Raw genomic sequence first — 7,032 nt, 5'->3', positions numbered from 1 at the left:
GGAGAAGCCCCAAAGAAGCGTACCACCCAGACTGTTGCATGCCCAGAGTGAAGCATGGGGGTGGATCAGTGATGGTTTGGGCTGCCATATCATGGCATTCCCTTGGCCCAATACTTGTGCTAGATGGGCGCGTCACTGCCAAGGACTACCGAACCATTCTTGAGGACCATGTGCATCCAATGGTTCAAACATTGTATCCTGAAGGCGGTGCCGTGTATCAGGATGACAATACACCAATACACACAGCAAGACTGGTGAAAGATTGGTTTGATGAACATGAAAGTGAAGTTGAACATCTCCCATGGCCTGCACAGTCACCAGATCTAAATATTATTGAGCCACTTTGGGGTGTTTTGGAGGAGCGAGTCAGGAAACGTTTTCCTCCACCAGTATCACGTAGTGACCTGGCCACTATCCTGCAAGAAGAATGGCTTAAAATCCCTCTGACCACTGTGCAGGACTTGTATATGTCATTCCCAAGATGAATTGATGCTGTATTGGCCGCAAAAGGAGGGCCTACACCATACTAATAAATTATTGTGGTCTAAAACCAGGTGTTTCAGTTTCATTGTCCAACCCCTGTACACATATCTAATAAAAAAGGTACATTTGCAACATCTGTATGCTGTTGTTTTGTACTCTATTAAATGTTCAACAGAGAAACAGCTTGGGGGAAGAAACTGTCTCTGTGGCGGCTGGTTTTAGTGAACAGTGCTCTGTAGCACCACCTGAAGGTAAAGCTCTGAACAGTTTATGTGCAGGGTGTGTGGGGTCTGCAGAGATTTTTCCAGCTCTTTTCCTGACCCTTGACCTGTATAAGTCCTAGATGGAGGGAAGGTCAGCTCTGATTATTCTCTCTGCAGTCCTGATTATTCGTTGCAGTCTGGACCTGTCCTGTTTGGTGGATGATCCAAACCACACTGAGATGGATGAAGACAGGACAGACTGAATGATGGCAGTGTAGAAGATGACCAGCAGCTCCTGTGGAAGGTTGAACTTCTTGAGTTGTCTCAGGAAGTACAGTCTCTGCTGGACCTTCTTTTGAACAGTGTCTGTGTGAAGACCATCTCAGGTCCTCAGAGATGGTGGTTCATAAGAACCTGAAGTGGTCCACGGCCGATACAATGTTGTTGAGGATGGTGATGGGGGTGTATGGGGGTGGTGTTCTCCGAAAGTCCACCACCATTTCCACAGTCTTGAGTGGGTTCAGTTCCAGGTAGTTCTGACTGCACCAGTGGACCAGCCGATCCACCTGCTGTCTGTATGCAGACTCATCACCGTCCTGGATCAGTCCAATGACAGTGGTGTCATCTGCAAACTTAAGGAGTTTCACGGACGAGTCCGATGAGGTGCAGTCATTTGTGTACAGAGAGAAGAGGAGAAAAATCAGAACTTTTGATGAAGTCCAGGATCTGTTTGTTTCTTTTCTGGTTTTAGATGTTTTGAATGTTCATCATCTGTGCTCTCTGGAACTAACAGAACTGCTGGTTCCAGCTGCTCAGGTGGACCACCATCTATGCAGGGGGGCGGGGTTATACTTTAGCTGTTCAGGTGGAAAAAACCAAACCTGAGTGAAGTTTTTAAATGTTCAATTTACTTCTCAGTGGAAACCATGTGAGCTTGTTTTCAGTCGGGTTTGAATCTGTGAAGAAATTATAATTATTGTTAAACTGAAACAAACATTAAACCTGTCAGACTGCTTGATCTCTTCATCCTCATCATCAGAATGTTTAATTGCAGGTTTTTATAGATCGATATTTAAGGAAGTCTTCACTAGAATAACTTCCTGGTATCTGCCACACCATCAGAAGCTGCTGAGGTTCTGAAGTTTCAGAACATTCTTCCTCAGGTTCCTTCAGTGTTCTGTGCTTTTAAAAGAGCCTAATGTCTCCTGACCTGTAGGGATGTACTCCTGAGTCACCAGTGTTGAGATGTTCCATCAGAAGATGAGCTTCAGAGTCTGGACTCGAAGAAACATCTGAAATCTGTTCAGACTTCAGTTTGAGATCCAGCTCTGCCAAAATCAACAGCAGATTAGGACTGTGGGAACCGAGCAAATCACATCCGTTTGGGTCCTGATGGAGGAACAGGAGACAAGGCGCCATCATCTGGCCACATTTGGTACTGCATTAAACCAACAACAGCCGATTTCAGGTCCAAGTTGTGTACCTGTTCAGGGTGGTTCTGTGTGATTTACATCAGGTTCTGTTCTGGTTTTCATGTTTGAACTTTGATGCTTGTAGGTTTTTGGTGAGATTTGCTGTAATTTTTGCTGAATCTTCAGACTGCTTAAATCAGCTCCTCTGATGGAAAAAGTTCTATCCTCCTAACTGGATTATTGGACTAGACCCGTTATTATCTAGACCCAATGCTGCTGCAGTCAGTGGACATGAGTATCAGAACTGGACCGATGGAAGGGTGACATTAAGTTCTATATTGATTCAACATCGGAAACTTTTACTTCCTACATTTATTTGATTTAACAATAAATGATGATGCAAAACATGGAAGAAGTTTCTATGCTGACGCTCATCCAACCAGAAACACCCGGATGTTACGTGTTGGCGGATTAACTCAAATCAGTCGGAACCAAATTAGCAGAAAAAGAACCAAAGGCGTAGTTACTGTGGATCGCCTGCAGGAGGCGGTAAATCAATGTGTTTATTTCCAAGTGTTCCTGAGAAGTTTGTGTTCCTCGTCAGAGTAAAAGCATCTTTGAAGTCATCCAGAAAAAAAAAACTGTGACCCAGTTAGAACACTGGGAACACTGGGACCGAAGATTTTTATGGTTTGCATTCAGTTTGTTGGGGAACATTTGTTCCATCAAATAAACAAATCCTTTGACAAAGGGTTTAATTTTTATAATACTTGTTCTTACGGTGCATCACTAAACTATATCAGGCCTTTGATTGGTCTCTACTGATGCAGGAAGAAGTCTTGAAGGACCAATGTTTAATCTGCAGGATCAACAAAGTTCTGCTGTGTGTTGATGACCTTCCTGAGGAAACATCTGATTTGTTTTTGTCCTGAAACTTGTTGGAAACATTTAAAAATACTTAATAGGGTCTGAATTGTTATGCTCAAGTTATGTTTAATAATGTCTGAAATAAAATGTATTGTGTGGCTTGGTGGCCTGGTTGGCAGGCCTTCTGTGTGTGTTTAACTTAGATATATCAGTCAGTCCAACTGACACTTGATAGAATGTGTGTTTTGTTTTTCATGGACATGCCCGGCTTTTCAATAAAAACTGCTGAAGCCGGGGAGAAAGGCAGAAGCGTTCGTGGTGAGCAACAACGGGGCTGCAGCGTTTCTCCTGGCCGGCCAGAATAACTTGACTGCGCAGTCTTTTTATTTTCTTTTATTATTTAGTTTTACTAAAACAGTATAGCAGGACTTAGCTTTACCAAAACAAATGAGCACGCAGGAGTTCTAGGTAACAAACTCCAACAAACTCCAGGAAGGGTCCAGTTAATGATCCTAATCTGTTTGCTTTTTGACATCAGACCGGTTTTCTGCTGGTTCCTCGTTATCAGATCTCAACCCCCCCCCCCCTGTCAGCATGCAGTAATCAGAGTCTTCCTGCTCAGCCCTCCATCTATCTCTATCCACACAGAAACTTCCTGTAGAAGCCCCACACTGGCTCATTCACAGCGTCAAGCTTCAACACAGCCGTGGAGACAGTGTTGGAGAACCTGTCATCTTCCTCAACGTGGGAACCAGGGCCAGAAAGTGCTTCTGTGATGATACATTAAGGACCTGAATGTTTAGATGTTCTTCTGATTTGAATGCATGAGTTAACAACAGACTGCTGCAGAATTTCACACTTGATGGAGCAGAAACATCTGGTCTTAAAGAACCAGAGTTGGCCTTCCCAGCTGTAAACTCAGATTGTACCTTTACTCTGGAAACATTTTCCTAACCCTTACTACATCACCACACATCCAACCCTAAAAGCCAAGGTGGTTCTTCATGCTGAAACCTCACCTTCATGTTTTATAGTAAATCAAACCAATGCCATCACCTCAAACCAGACTGTAGCCTGTAACCTAAGAACTGTCCATCATTTTGACCTTTGACCCCATGAGACTAGTAACTGGAGTGATTAGGATAAGCCCAAACCCGGCGGGGTACACCCCGGACACCGGTCCATCAAAGAGCAACATGGAGACAACCACTGGTACCAGAGAGCAGTTTAGAGTAACCAGTTAGCCTAACAGTCATGGATTGTGAGAAGAGGCCCGAGAACCCAGAGAGAACACTGAAATCTCATGTTTAAATTTGTTTTGACATTGGATTTTTTCCACTACATAAGGATTCTTAGCTTACTTTAATTTTAGGGGAAAGGTTTGGAGAATGAGATTCACACCGAGTCTGAGACCCCGTCAGTCTTAGAACGTCCAGATCAGCCGGACAAAAATCAGGAATATAAGAGCAGAGAGGTCCCAGCTGATAGTAGATCTTCCTGGTCTGCAGTCTAGACTCCTCCTAATGAAACTGATGCAGCTGATAGGAATAAAACTGAATTTGTTCACATTTAAAATGTCTGAGAGCTCAGTGAGCGTCCTCCCAGCCTCAGCCTGAAGGGATGTGGTGATCACAGAATAAAGTGAAGAACCCGACACCATAGCTGAATCCTGCTTCTTACTGAGGCCTTCACTAACCTTTGCTTTCAAGCACTGGTTCCTCATTCTGGTGTTGTCTGAAGAAACCAAGGTTAGCAACAGACTGTTCTGATTCTAGACATTTCTCCTGTTACGTCAGTGGACGCATTTATTGGAGATGTTTAAATGTGATCCCTTAATTCCAGCAGAAAGTGGTTATACTTACCAGGAGTTACCAGTTACCAAGAGTAGGGGCATTAGGATTACCTGGGGCTACCAGGTCTACATGTCGGCATTAAACTTTCCTCAGATTCCAGGTCCAGTAAGATCCCTTTGTTTTATTGTCCTCTTGGGGTCATGAGGTCAGATTATTTCACTGCCATTGAGGTAGTTTCAGGTAAGGTCAGGCCCTTGATGCCATTTAAGAGCCCCTTAATGTCTGGTTCAGGTCCTGGATGAATATTTTAACTACTTTTGAAAACCTGGTTACTTTTTCAAAACGTTTTAGATCATCGATGACTGTGTTAGGTAGTTTCAGACACTTGATGACAGTTTATGGAGGCTCCTGGTCATTCGTTGCTGTTTCAGGATATTTTCGACCATTTAAAACGGTTTCAGGAAGTTTCAGAACCTTGATGACTGTTTCAGGGAGTTTTAAATCCTTAATAGCTTTTCTGGAAACGTTAGACTCTTATTTCTGGAGGTTTTAGACCCTTGATGACAGTTTCAGGAGGTTTTCAAACTTTTGCTGACTTTTCAGGAAGTTTCAGGTCTTGTGTGATTGTTACAGGAGGTTCTGAGTGACAGATTTTTGGGTGCCCTGCTGTTCTATGCCTTTAGGAACATTGTTCTCTCTCTAAACGTTCACCATGTTTCCATGTGTTGCTGAAACACACAAACGCGGAACCTTTGAGCCGTCTTCATGCAGCAGCGCCTTTACTGGTCTTTTTGTTTCTATGCCAATGGCAACGGTGAAGCTCAGGTTTGAATGCTCGCTGATGAGGTGCTTCCTGTCAGCTCACCTGAAAGCCTTTCATCATCAGAGGGAACAGCTGCCACCTCTGATTGGGTATTGTTCGGCTGACAGCGGCATCAGATAACCTGTGAGATTTATCAGTTCATCTTTCGGAGGAAGCTCTGGTCCTCACCTGAACTGAAGCTCTGTATCTGAATCAAATTATTCAGTTCTTCAAAGACACAACACTGGCAAATCCCTTGACTTCAGGAGTATTTTCTTAATTTGATGATCAAAGGTTACTTAACAGCTTTAGTCTGGTTACTATCAGCTAAAACTAAACAAAATGCTTTAGTAGATTACAGAAAGTCTGGATCACAGAAAGAACCAAGGGCTGGATTAGAAGTATGAAAAGGACTGTATATTCTGTCCTGTGGATTATCTCACCATCTGTGCCAAGAGCCCACAGGAACGTCTAGAGAAGAATAACATGTCTGATTTGGAGTCTTCCTGAAGGTAGAAAAGAAAACCAGATCAGTGACCAGCAACTGCAGGAAAGAGGAGGTTAAGACAAGCTGCAGATCCACCAACCATAGCTGGCAATAGAAAACAAAGCTTTTCTCTAAACAGCTTCAATCTGCAGCTGAGTTAATGGTGCAGGTTGATCTTCAGAAGACATGCTCAGATTATGCACAGAGGTGGGAGTGTGATGATGAGTGGCTGCAGGACAAGCCTTGGGGATCTGTGGAAGTACATGATTCTACAGGATTCTGGTGTTTCAGGATCTGCAGCATCCTGCAGCAGGTCTGCAGAGAAGCAACATTTTAAAATAAACACAAAGATCCAAAACATGACAGATTTTCTCAGAACATCAAACTGACCTTGAAAAAACCCTGAATCTGACTGAACACCTTCAGAGGATAGAAACTGATGATGTTCCAGAGTCAAAAAGGGAAAGAAGAGAATGAATGCACAGAAATATTCTGCAAATTTTATGAACAGAATTATATATAAAGGGGTTGTCAATATTTAAAAACTGTGACAAAAATGGTCTTCCATGAAGCAACGTGGAGTCTATTAGAGCTAAAGCTGATCTGTCCAAGCTGATAATCCGGTTGATAAACGCATCCTTGATACAGATAAAAAGTCCAGATCAACACCTGACAGGTGTTAAATGTTACTGAGCGTGCTCAGATGTTTGTAGAGAGGTGTTTGTAAAAACCAGAAAAGGAGAGCGGAAGTGAGACAAAGACAGGAAACTGAAATAAAATGTGAGCTGAGAGTGTGAGACAAAATTCAGTTTCACACACACACACACACACACACACACACAAACTTATAACAGGAGTGTGTGTGTGTGTGTGTGTGTGTGTGTGTGTGTGTGTGTGTGTGTGGGTGTGGGCGGGTTAACTCACTCACTCAGACATGATTTCATTTCAGGACTAGCAAGCACAGCTTAAGAATAAGAATGAAGGA

This window comes from Girardinichthys multiradiatus, chromosome Y, assembly GCF_021462225.1.
Source record: "Girardinichthys multiradiatus isolate DD_20200921_A chromosome Y, DD_fGirMul_XY1, whole genome shotgun sequence".
In the NCBI taxonomy this organism is placed as follows: domain Eukaryota; kingdom Metazoa; phylum Chordata; class Actinopteri; order Cyprinodontiformes; family Goodeidae; genus Girardinichthys; species Girardinichthys multiradiatus.
The sequence above is the reverse complement of the archived record's forward strand: the minus strand, read 5'-3'. Positions refer to the sequence as shown.